Here is a 12,329-nt window from a genome sequence, read left to right as displayed (position 1 = left end):
ATCACGAGTTTTAACTTTTGATACACACAATTTCATCATTATTTCAGATTTGACTTCCCCAAATACACAGGCATACAATAGATCTTGTTCTCCAACGTAAACGGTCCCTAGTAACTAGGGTACATTCGTAAATAAATTGAGCATCATGGCTAGAAGTGACTAAATGTTGCCTAATCTTTCTCATCAAGAAATGACACAATTACAGCAACACAAAAAGGAACTCCACCGGACAAAGTTCAGTGCTCACAAGGAGCCTCATTCAACACACACGGTTCCATTCCCATTCATGCAAAGCACTAAAGTGTAAAACTTGGGAACATACTTGAGAGCAAAGATCACATTCAATCTCATTCAAGGCACGGATGTGAATGCAACGGGATGAAATTACTGAAATGATGCCTGCCCTCGAACTGTGATGATGGACTACCCGACTCACCAATAATATTGGCTTCTGGTGTATTGAAGTACAGGAGCTGCTGGATTTGTGTGTTTTCTTACCCCCTCACCATAGTTTGTCAAATGTTTAAACAACTGAACTTATATTCAAGGTTTGTTTCTCTTCATATGTTTTACTGGTTTACATTTGTCTCAGCAACCTGTTGAATGATTCTTCTGCTTTCAAAACAAAATGACAACAGGATGAATGCACACACTTGAAAATACAATACATGCAATGTTATGCATCATAGTGATGCAACCTCCTTTCAGTTTCATACTGCATGTCAATTGAAATCCTTACTGAAATGCACACCTTCTCAAGATTGCGCTTGACTGGCGTGTCAGGCACTCAATTACAGCTGTTTTATCAAGACAATGTGTTTTTTTTTGTAAAATATAGTTCCGGTCTGGTGTGGCACCCCAGCTAACGCACAACGTTGCCACAACATGGCGTGTTAGCAGGGACTGTCTGCGGCGCGCTGCTGTGTCCCGCGCTTTAGAGTAGAGAGACAGTTCAACTGTAAGTATGAACGGCAGAAACGGATATTGCCTTCCCTTTAAGTAGAGCATCAGGGACAGCCTCCCTGGCTTACGGCCATACTAGCCTGAATACGCCCGATCTCGTCCGATCTCGGAAACCAAGCAGGCTCGGGCCTGGTCGGTACTTGGATGGGGGACCGCCTGGGAATACCAGGTGCTGTAAGCTTTTGCACCTTTTACACACCAGAGGGCGACAAATCACGAGTTTTAACTTTGGATACACACAATTTCATCATTATTTCAGATTTTACTTCCCCAAATACACAGGCATACAATAGATCTTGTTCTCCAACGTAAACGGTCCCTAGTAACTAGGGTACATTCGTAAATAAATTGAGCATCATGGCTAGAAGTGACTAAATGTTGCCTAATCTTTCTCATCAAGAAATGACACAATTACAGCAACACAAAAAGGAACTCCACCGGACAAAGTTCAGTGCTCACAAGGAGCCTCATTCAACACACACGGTTCCATTCCCATTCATGCAAAGCACGAAAGTGTAAAACTTGGGAACATACTTGAGAGCAAAGATCACATTCAATCTCATTCAAGGCACGGATGTGAATGCAACGGGATGAAATTACTGAAATGATGCCTGCCCTCGAACTGTGATGATGGACTACCCGACTCACCAATAATATTGGCTTCTGGTGTATTGAAGTACAGGAGCTGCTGGATTTGTGTGTTTTCTTACCCCCTCACCATAGTTTGTCAAATGTTTAAACAACTGAACTTATATTCAAGGTTTGTTTCTCTTCATATGTTTTACTGGTTTACATTTGTCTCAGCAACCTGTTGAATGATTCTTCTGCTTTCAAAACAAAATGACAACAGGATGAATGCACACACTTGAAAATACAATACATGCAATGTTATGCATCATAGTGATGCAACCTCCTTTCAGTTTCATACTGCATGTCAATTGAAATCCTTACTGAAATGTACACCTTCTCAAGATTGCGCTTGACTGGCGTGTCAGGCACTCAATTACAGCTGTTTTATCAAGACAATGTGTTCGTTTTGTAAAATATAGTTCCGGTCTGGTGTGGCACCCCAGCTAACGCACAACGTTGCCACAACGTTGCCACAACGTGGCGTGTTAGCAGGGACTGTCTTTTCTTCGCCGGTGTGTCCCGGACTTTAGAGTAGAGAGACAGTTCAACTGCAAGTATGAGCGGCAGAAACGGATATTGCCTTCCCTTTAAGTAGTGCGTCAGGGACAGCCTCTCTGGCTTACGGCCATACTAGCCTGAATATGCCCGATCTCGTCCGATCTCAGAAGCTAAGCAGGCTCTGGCCTGGTTAGTACTTGGATGGGAGACTGCCTGGGAATACCAGGTGCTGTAAGCTTTTGCATCTTTTACACACCAGAGGGCGACAAATCACGAGTTTTAACTTTGGATACACGCAATTTCATCATTATTTCAGATTTTACTTCCCCAAATACACAGGCATACAATAGATCTTGTTCTCCAACGTAAACGGTCCCTAGTAACTAGCGTACATTCGTAAATAAATTGAGCATCATGGCTAGAAGTGACTAAATGTTGCCTAATCTTTCTCATCAAGAAATGACACAATTACAGCAACACAAAAAGGAACTCCACTGGACAAAGTTCTGTGCTCACAAGGAGCTTCATTCAACACACACGGTTCCATTCCCATTCATGCAAAGCATGAAAGTGTAAAACTTGGAAATATATTTGAGAGTAAAGATCACATTCAATCTCATTCAAGGCACGGATGTGAATGCAACGGGATGAAATTACTGAAATGATGCCTGCCCTCGAACTGTGATGATGGACTGCCCGACTCGCCAATAATATTGGGTTTTGGTGTATTGAAATACAGGAGCTGCTGGATTTGTGTGTTTTCTTACCCCCTCACCATAGTTTGTCAAATGTTTAAACAACTGAACTTATATTCAAGGTTTGTTTCTCTTCATATGTTTTACTGGTTAAATTTGTCTCAGCAACCTGTTGAATGATTCTTCTGCTTTCAAATTAAAATGACAACAGGATGAATGCACACACATGAAAATACAATACATGCAATGTTATGCATCATAGTGATGCAACCTCCTTTCAGTTTCATACTGCATGTCAATTGAAATCCTTACTGAAATGCACACCTTCTCAAGATTGCGCTTGACTGGCGTGTCAGGCACTCAATTACAGCTGTTTTATCAAGACAATGTGTTCGTTTTGTAAAATATAGTTCCGGTCTGGTGTGGCACCCCAGCTAACGCACAACGTTGCCACAACGTTTCGTGTTAGCAGGGACTGTCTACGGCGCGCTGGTGTGTCCCGGACTTTAGAGTAGAGAGACAGTTCAACTGCAAGTATGAGCGGCAGAAACGGATATTGCCTTCCCTTTAAGTAGAGCGTCAGGGACAGCCTCCCTGGCTTACGGCCATACTAGCCTGAATACGCCCGGTCTCGTCCGATCTCGGAAGCTAAGCAGGCTCGGGCCTGGTCAGTACTTGAATGGGAGACCGCCTGGGAATACCAGGTGCTGTAAGCTTTTGCACACCAGAGGGCGACAAATCACGAGTTTTAACTTTGGATACACGCAATTTCATCATTATTTCAGATTTGACTTCCCCAAATACACAGGCATACAATAGATCTTGTTCTCCAACGTAAACGGTCCCTAGTAACTAGGGTACATTCGTAAATAAATTGAGCATCATGGCTAGAAGTGACTAAATGTTGCCTAATCTTTCTCATCGAGAAATGACACAATTACAGCAACACAAAAAGGAACTCCACCGGACAAAGTTCAGTGCTCACAAGGAGCCTCATTCAACACACACGGTTCCATTCCCATTCATGCAAAGCACGAAAGTGTAAAACTTGGGAACATACTTGAGAGCAAAGATCACATTCAATCTCATTCAAGGCACGGATGTGAATGCAACGGGATGAAATTACTGAAATGATGCCTGCCCTCGAACTGTGATGATGGACTACCCGACTCGCCAATAATATTGGCTTCTGGTGTATTGAAATACAGGAGCTGCTGGATTTGTGTCATTTCTTACCCCCTCACCATAGTTTGTCAAATGTTTAAACAACTGAACTTATATTCAAGGTTTGTTTCTCTTCATATGTTTTACTGGTTTACATTTGTCTCAGCAACCTGTTGAATGATTCTTCTGCTTTCAAAACAAAATGACAACAGGATGAATGCACACACTTGAAAATACAATACATGCAATGTTATGCATCATAGTGATGCAACCTCCTTTCAGTTTCATACTGCATGTCAATTGAAATCCTTACTGAAATGCACACCTTCTCAAGATTGCGCTTGAATGGCGTGTCAGGCACTCAATTACAGCTGTTTTATCAAGACAATGTGTTCGTTTTGTAATACATAGGTCTGGTGTGGCACCCCAGCTAACGCACAACGTTGCCACAACGTTTCGTGTTAGCAGGGACTGTCTGCGGCGTGCTGGTGTGTCCCGGACTTTAGAGTAGAGAGACAGTTCAACTGTAAGTATGAGCGGCAGAAACGGATATTGCCTTCCCTTTAAGTAGAGCGTCAGGGACAGCCTCCCTGGCTTACGGCCATACTAGCCTGAATACGCCCGATCTCGTCCGATCTCGGAAACTAAGCAGGCTCGGGCCTGGTCAGTACTTGGATGGGAGACCGCCTGGGAATACCAGGTGCTGTAAGCTTTTGCATCTTTTACACACCAGAGGGCGACAAATCACGAGTTTTAACTTTGGATACACGCAATTTCATCATTATTTCAGATTTGACTTCCCCAAATACACAGGCATACAATAGATCTTGTTCTCCAATGTAAACGGTCCCTAGTAACTAGGGTACATTCGTAAATAAATTGAGCATCATGGCTAGAAGTGACTAAATGTTGCCTAATCTTTCTCATCGAGAAATGACACAATTACAGCAACACAAAAAGGAACTCCACCGGACAAAGTTCAGTGCTCACAAGGAGCCTCATTCAACACACACGGTTCCATTCCCATTCATGCAAAGCACGAAAGTGTAAAACTTGGGAACATACTTGAGAGCAAAGATCACATTCAATCTCATTCAAGGCACGGATGTGAATGCAACGGGATGAAATTACTGAAATGATGCCTGCCCTCGAACTGTGATGATGGACTACCCGACTCGCCAATAATATTGGGTTCTGGTGTATTGAAATACAGGAGCTGCTGGATTTGTGTGTTTTCTTACCCCCTCACCATAGTTTGTCAAATGTTTAAACAACTGAACTTATATTCAAGGTTTGTTTCTCTTCATATGTTTTACTGGTTTACATTTGTCTCAGCAACCTGTTGAATGATTCTTCTGCTTTCAAAACAAAATGACAACAGGATGAATGCACACACTTGTAAAAACAATACATGCAATGTTATGCATCATAGTGATGCAACCTCCTTTCAGTTTCATACTGCATGTCAATTGAAATCCTTACTGAAATGCACACCTTCTCAAGATTGCGCTTGACTGGCGTGTCAGGCACTCAATTACAGCTGTTTTATCAAGACAATGTGTTCGTTTTGTAATATATAGTTCCGGTCTGGTGTGGCACCCCAGCTAACGCACAACGTTGCCACAATGTTGCCACAACGTGGCGTGTTAGCAGGGACTGTCTGCGGCGCGCTGGTGTGTCCCGGGCTTTAGAGTAGAGAGACAGTTCAACTGTAAGTATGAACGGCAGAAACGGATATTGCCTTCCCTTTAAGTAGAGCGTCAGGGACAGCATTCCTAGCTTACGGCCATACTAGCCTGAATACGCCCGATCTCGTCCGATCTCGGAAGCTAAGCAGGCTCGGGCCTGGTCAGTACTTGGATGGGAGACCGCCTGGGAATACCAGGTGCTGTAAGCTTTTGCATCTTTTACACACCAGAGGGCGACATATCACGAGTTTTAACTTTGGATACACGCAATTTCATCATTATTTCAGATTTGACTTCCCCAAATACACAGGCATACAATAGATCTTGTTCTCCAATGTAAACGGTCCCTAGTAACTAGGGTACATTCATAAATAAATTGAGCATCATGGCTAGAAGTGACTAAATGTTGCCTAATCTTTCTCATTGAGAAATGACAGAATTACAGCAACACAAAAAGGAACTCCACCGGACAAAGTTCAGTGCTCACAAGGAGCCTCATTCAACACACACGGTTCCATTCCCATTCATGCAAAGCACGAAAGTGTAAAACTTGGGAACATACTTGAGAGCAAAGATCACATTCAATCTCATTCAAGGCACGGATGTGAATGCAACAAGATGAAATTACTGAAATGATGCCTGCCCTCGAACTGTGATGATGGACTACCCGACTCGCCAATAATATTGGGTTCTGGTGTATTGAAATACAGGAGCTGCTGGATTTGTGTGTTTTCTTACCCCCTCACCATAGTTTGTCAAATGTTTAAACAACTGAACTTATATTCAAGGTTTGTTTCTCTTCATATGTTTTACTGGTTTACATTTGTCTCAGCAACCTGTTGAATGATTCTTCTGCTTTCAAAACAAAATGACAACAGGATGAATGCACACACTTGAAAATACAATACATGCAATGTTATGCATCATAGTGATGCAACCTCCTTTCAGTTTCATACTGCATGTCAATTTAAATCCTTACTGAAATGCACACCTTCTCAAGATTGCGCTTGACTGGCGTGTCAGGCACTCAATTACAGCTGTTTTATCAAGACAATGTGTTCGTTTTGTAATATATAGTTCCGGTCTGGTGTGGCACCCCAGCTAACGCACAACGTTGCCACAATGTTGCCACAACGTGGCGTGTTAGCAGGGACTGTCTGCGGCGCGCTGGTGTGTCCCGGGCTTTAGAGTAGAGAGACAGTTCAACTGTAAGTATGAACGGCAGAAACGGATATTGCCTTCCCTTTAAGTAGAGCGTCAGGGACAGCCTCCCTGGCTTACGGCCATACTAGCCTGAATACGCCCGATCTCGTCCGATCTCGGAAGCTAAGCAGGCTTGGGCCTGGTCAGTACTTGGATGGGAGACTGCCTGGAAATACCAGGTGCTGTAAGCTTTTGCATCTTTTACACACCAGAGGGCGACAAATCACGAGTTTTAACTTTGGATACACGCAATTTCATCATTATTTCAGATTTGACTTCCCCAAATACACAGGCATACAATAGATCTTGTTCTCCAACGTAAACGGTCCCTAGTAACTAGGGTACATTCGTAAATAAATTGAGCATCATGGCTAGAAGTGACTAAATGTTGCCTAATCTTTCTCATCGAGAAATGACACAATTACAGCAACACAAAAAGGAACTCCACCGGACAAAGTTCAGTGCTCACAAGGAGCTTCATTCAACACATACGGTTCCATTCCCATTCATGCAAAGCACGAAAGTGTAAAACTTGGGAACATACTTGAGAGCAAAGATCACATTCAATCTCATTCAAGGCACGGATGTGAATGCAACGGGATGAAATTACTGAAATTATGCCTGCCCTCGAACTGTGATGATGGACTACCCGACTCGCCAATAATATTGGGTTCTGGTGTATTGAAGTACAGGAGCTGCTGGATTTGTGTGTTTTCTTACCCCCTCACCATAGTTTGTCAAATGTTTAAACAACTGAACTTATATTCAAGGTTTGTTTCTCTTCATATGTTTTACTGGTTTACATTTGTCTCAGCAACCTGTTGAATGATTCTTCTGCTTTCAAAACAAAATGACAACAGGATGAATGCACACACTTGAAAATACAATACATGCAATGTTATGCATCATAGTGATGCAACCTCCTTTCAGTTTCATACTGCATGTCAATTGAAATCCTTACTGAAATGCACACCTTCTCAAGATTGCGCTTGACTGGCGTGTCAGGCACTCAATTACAGCTGTTTTATCAAGACAATGTGTTCGTTTTGTAATATATAGTTCCGGTCTGGTGTGGCACCCCAGCTAACGCACAACGTTGCCACAACGTTTCGTGTTAGCAGGGACTGTCTGCGGCGCGCTGGTGTGTCCCGGACTTTAGAGTAGAGAGACAGTTCAATTGCAAGTATGAGCGGCAGAAACGGATATTGCCTTCCCTTTAAGTAGAGCGTCAGGGACAGCCTCTCTGGCTTACGGCCATACTAGCCTGAATACGCCCGATCTCATCCGATCTCGGAAGCTAAGCAGGCTCGGGCCTGGTCAGTACTTGGATGGGAGACCGCCTGGGAATACCAGGTGCTGTAAGCTTTTGCATCTTTTACACACCAGAGGGCGACAAATCACGAGTTTTAACTTTGGATACACGCAATTTCATCATTATTTCAGATTTGACTTCCCCAAATACACAGGCATACAATAGATCTTGTTCTCCAACGTAAACGGTCCCTAGTAACTAGTGTACATTCGTAAATAAATTGAGCATCATGGCTAGAAGTGACTAAATGTTGCCTAATCTTTCTCATCGAGAAATGACACAATTACAGCAACACAAAAAGGAACTCCACCGGACAAAGTTCAGTGCTCACAAGGAGCCTCATTCAACACACACGGTTCCATTCCCATTCATGCAAAGCACGAAAGTGTAAAACTTGGGACAATACTTGAGAGCAAAGATCACATTCAATCTCATTCAAGGCACGGATGTGAATGCAACGGGATGAAATTACTGAAATGATGCCTGCCCTCGAACTGTGATGATGGACTACCCGACTCGCCAATAATATTGGGTTCTGGTGTATTGAAATACAGGAGCTGCTGGATTTGTGTGTTTTCTTACCCCCTCACCATAGTTTGTCAAATGTTTAAACAACTGAACTTATATTCAAGGTTTGTTTCTCTTCATATGTTTTACTGGTTTACATTTGTCTCAGCAACCTGTTGAATGATTCTTCTGCTTTCAAAACAAAATGACAACAGGATGAATGCACACACTTGAAAATACAATACATGCAATGTTATGCATCATAGTGATGCAACCTCCTTTCAGTTTCATACTGCATGTCAATTGAAATCCTTACTGAAATGCACACCTTCTCAAGATTGCGCTTGACTGGCGTGTCAGGCACTCAATTACAGCTGTTTTATCAAGACAATGTGTTCGTTTTGTAATATATAGTTCCGGTCTGGTGTGGCACCCCAGCTAACGCACAACGTTGCCACAATGTTGCCACAACGTGGCGTGTTAGCAGGGACTATCTGCGGCGCGCTGCTGTGTCCCGGGCTTTAGAGTAGAGAGACAGTTCAACTGTAAGTATGAACGGCAGAAACGGATATTGCCTTCCCTTTAAGTAGAGCGTCAGGGACAGCCTTTCTGGCTTACGGCCATACTAGCCTGAATACGCCCGATCTCGTCCGATCTCGGAAGCTAAGCAGGCTCGGGCCTGGTCAGTACTTGGATGGGAGACCGCCTGGGAATACCAGGTGCTGTAAGCTTTTGCATCTTTTACACACCAGAGGGCGACAAATCACGAGTTTTAACTTTGGATACACGCAATTTCATCATTATTTCAGATTTGACTTCCCCAAATACACAGGCATACAATAGATCTTGTTCTCCAACGTAAACGGTCCCTAGTAACTAGGGTACATTCATAAATAAATTGAGCATCATGGCTAGAAGTGACTAAATGTTGCCTAATCTTTCTCATCGAGAAATGACACAATTACAGCAACACAAAAAGGAACTCCACCGGACAAAGTTCAGTGCTCACAAGGAGCCTCATTCAACACACACGGTTCCATTCCCATTCATGCAAAGCACGAAAGTGTAAAACTTGGGAACATACTTGAGAGCAAAGATCACATTCAATCTCATTCAAGGCACGGATGTGAATGCAACGGGATGAAATTACTGAAATGATGCCTGCCCTCGAACTGTGATGATGGACTACCCGACTCGCCAATAATATTGGGTTCTGGTGTATTGAAATACAGGAGCTGCTGGATTTGTGTGTTTTCTTACCCCCTCACCATAGTTTGTCAAATGTTTAAACAACTGAACTTATATTCAAGGTTTGTTTCTCTTCATATGTTTTACTGGTTTACATTTGTCTCAGCAACCTCAGCAAAAATGATTCTTCTACTTTCAAAACAAAATGACAACAGGATGAATGCACACACTTGAAAATACAATACATGCAATGTTATGCATCATAGTGATGCAACCTCCTTTCAGTTTCATACTGCATGTCAATTGAAATCCTTACTGAAATGCACACCTTCTCAAGATTGCGCTTGACTGGCGTGTCAGGCACTCAATTACAGCTGTTTTATCAAGACAATGTGTTCGTTTTGTAATATATAGTTCCGGTCTGGTGTGGCACCCCAGCTAACGCACAACGTTGCCACAACGTTTCGTGTTAGCAGGGACTGTCTGCGGCGCGCTGGTGTGTCCCGGACTTTAGAGTAGAGAGACAGTTCAACTGCAAGTATGAGCGGCAGAAACGGATATTGCCTTCCCTTTAAGTAGAGCGTCAGGGACAGCCTCCCTGGCTTACGGCCATACTAGCCTGAATACGCCCGATCTCGTCCGATCTCGGAAGCTAAGCAGGCTCGGGCCTGGTCAGTACTTGGATGGGAGACCGCCTGGGAATACCAGGTGCTGTAAGCTATTGCATCTTTTACACACCAGAGGGCGACAAATCACGAGTTTTAACTTTGGATACACGCAATTTCATCATTATTTCAGATTTGACTTCCCCAAATACACAGGCATACAATAGATCTTGTTCTCCAACGTAAACGGTCCCTAGTAACTAGGGTACATTCATAAATAAATTGAGCATCATGGCTAGAAGTGACTAAATGTTGCCTAATCTTTCTCATCGAGAAATGACACAATTACAGCAACACAAAAAGGAACTCCACCGGACAAAGTTCAGTGCTCACAAGGAGCCTCATTCAACACACACGGTTCCATTCCCATTCATGCAAAGCACGAAAGTGTAAAACTTGGGAACATACTTGAGAGCAAAGATCACATTCAATCTCATTCAAGGCACGGATGTGAATGCAACGGGATGAAATTACTGAAATGATGCCTGCCCTCGAACTGTGATGATGGACTACCCGACTCGCCAATAATATTGGGTTCTGGTGTATTGAAATACAGGAGCTGCTGGATTTGTGTGTTTTCTTACCCCCTCACCATAGTTTGTCAAATGTTTAAACAACTGAACTTATATTCAAGGTTTGTTTCTCTTCATATGTTTTACTGGTTTACATTTGTCTCAGCAACCTCAGCAAAAATGATTCTTCTACTTTCAAAACAAAATGACAACAGGATGAATGCACACACTTGAAAATACAATACATGCAATGTTATGCATCATAGTGATGCAACCTCCTTTCAGTTTCATACTGCATGTCAATTGAAATCCTTACTGAAATGCACACCTTCTCAAGATTGCGCTTGACTGGCGTGTCAGGCACTCAATTACAGCTGTTTTATCAAGACAATGTGTTCGTTTTGTAATATATAGTTCCGGTCTGGTGTGGCACCCCAGCTAACGCACAACGTTGCCACAACGTTTCGTGTTAGCAGGGACTGTCTGCGGCGCGCTGGTGTGTCCCGGACTTTAGAGTAGAGAGACAGTTCAACTGCAAGTATGAGCGGCAGAAACGGATATTGCCTTCCCTTTAAGTAGAGCGTCAGGGACAGCCTCCCTGGCTTACGGCCATACTAGCCTGAATACGCCCGATCTCGTCCGATCTCGGAAGCTAAGCAGGCTCGGGCCTGGTCAGTACTTGGATGGGAGACCGCCTGGGAATACCAGGTGCTGTAAGCTTTTGCATCTTTTACACACCAGAGGGCGACAAATCACGAGTTTTAACTTTGGATACACGCAATTTCATCATTATTTCAGATTTGACTTCCCCAAATACACAGGCATACAATAGATCTTGTTCTCCAACGTAAACGGTCCCTAGTAACTAGGGTACATTCATAAATAAATTGAGCATCATGGCTAGAAGTGACTAAATGTTGCCTAATCTTTCTCATCGAGAAATGACACAATTACAGCAACACAAAAAGGAACTCCACCGGACAAAGTTCAGTGCTCACAAGGAGCCTCATTCAACACACACGGTTCCATTCCCATTCATGCAAAGCACGAAAGTGTAAAACTTGGGAACATACTTGAGAGCAAAGATCACATTCAATCTCATTCAAGGCACGGATGTGAATGCAACGGGATGAAATTACTGAAATGATGCCTGCCCTCGAACTGTGATGATGGACTACCCGACTCGCCAATAATATTGGGTTCTGGTGTATTGAAATACAGGAGCTGCTGGATTTGTGTGTTTTCTTACCCCCTCACCATAGTTTGTCAAATGTTTAAACAACTGAACTTATATTCAAGGTTTG

At 43.1% G+C, this 12,329-nt stretch overlaps 10 non-coding genes across 10 annotated transcripts; all 10 read left to right on the top strand.

Moving 5' to 3' along the window:
- Window positions 1–1,025: 1,025 nt before the first annotated feature.
- On the top strand, window positions 1,026–1,144 carry LOC136722798 (5S ribosomal RNA). Its single transcript, XR_010806477.1, has one exon. It is a non-coding gene; the product is annotated as a 5S ribosomal RNA (ribosomal RNA).
- A 1,066-nt stretch (window positions 1,145–2,210) lies between these two features.
- On the top strand, window positions 2,211–2,329 carry LOC136722797 (5S ribosomal RNA). The gene has a single exon (XR_010806476.1). It is a non-coding gene; the product is annotated as a 5S ribosomal RNA (ribosomal RNA).
- Window positions 2,330–3,383: 1,054 nt separating this feature from the next.
- LOC136722756 (5S ribosomal RNA) lies at window positions 3,384–3,502 on the top strand. The gene has a single exon (XR_010806439.1). It is a non-coding gene; the product is annotated as a 5S ribosomal RNA (ribosomal RNA).
- A 1,041-nt stretch (window positions 3,503–4,543) lies between these two features.
- LOC136722753 (5S ribosomal RNA) lies at window positions 4,544–4,662 on the top strand. Its single transcript, XR_010806437.1, has one exon. It is a non-coding gene; the product is annotated as a 5S ribosomal RNA (ribosomal RNA).
- Window positions 4,663–5,728: 1,066 nt separating this feature from the next.
- On the top strand, window positions 5,729–5,847 carry LOC136722771 (5S ribosomal RNA). The gene has a single exon (XR_010806453.1). It is a non-coding gene; the product is annotated as a 5S ribosomal RNA (ribosomal RNA).
- A 1,066-nt stretch (window positions 5,848–6,913) lies between these two features.
- LOC136722779 (5S ribosomal RNA) lies at window positions 6,914–7,032 on the top strand. The gene has a single exon (XR_010806460.1). It is a non-coding gene; the product is annotated as a 5S ribosomal RNA (ribosomal RNA).
- A 1,055-nt stretch (window positions 7,033–8,087) lies between these two features.
- On the top strand, window positions 8,088–8,206 carry LOC136722828 (5S ribosomal RNA). The gene has a single exon (XR_010806495.1). It is a non-coding gene; the product is annotated as a 5S ribosomal RNA (ribosomal RNA).
- Window positions 8,207–9,272: 1,066 nt separating this feature from the next.
- Window positions 9,273–9,391, top strand: LOC136722759 (5S ribosomal RNA). Its single transcript, XR_010806442.1, has one exon. It is a non-coding gene; the product is annotated as a 5S ribosomal RNA (ribosomal RNA).
- A 1,058-nt stretch (window positions 9,392–10,449) lies between these two features.
- Window positions 10,450–10,568, top strand: LOC136722747 (5S ribosomal RNA). The gene has a single exon (XR_010806431.1). It is a non-coding gene; the product is annotated as a 5S ribosomal RNA (ribosomal RNA).
- Window positions 10,569–11,626: 1,058 nt separating this feature from the next.
- LOC136722735 (5S ribosomal RNA) lies at window positions 11,627–11,745 on the top strand. Its single transcript, XR_010806420.1, has one exon. It is a non-coding gene; the product is annotated as a 5S ribosomal RNA (ribosomal RNA).
- Window positions 11,746–12,329: the final 584 nt, after the last annotated feature.

The sequence above is a fragment of the Amia ocellicauda genome, unplaced genomic scaffold (genome assembly GCF_036373705.1).
Source record: "Amia ocellicauda isolate fAmiCal2 unplaced genomic scaffold, fAmiCal2.hap1 HAP1_SCAFFOLD_146, whole genome shotgun sequence".
NCBI lineage: Eukaryota > Metazoa > Chordata > Actinopteri > Amiiformes > Amiidae > Amia > Amia ocellicauda.
Note: the sequence above shows the minus strand (reverse complement) of the source record. Positions and strands in the feature narration are given on the sequence as shown.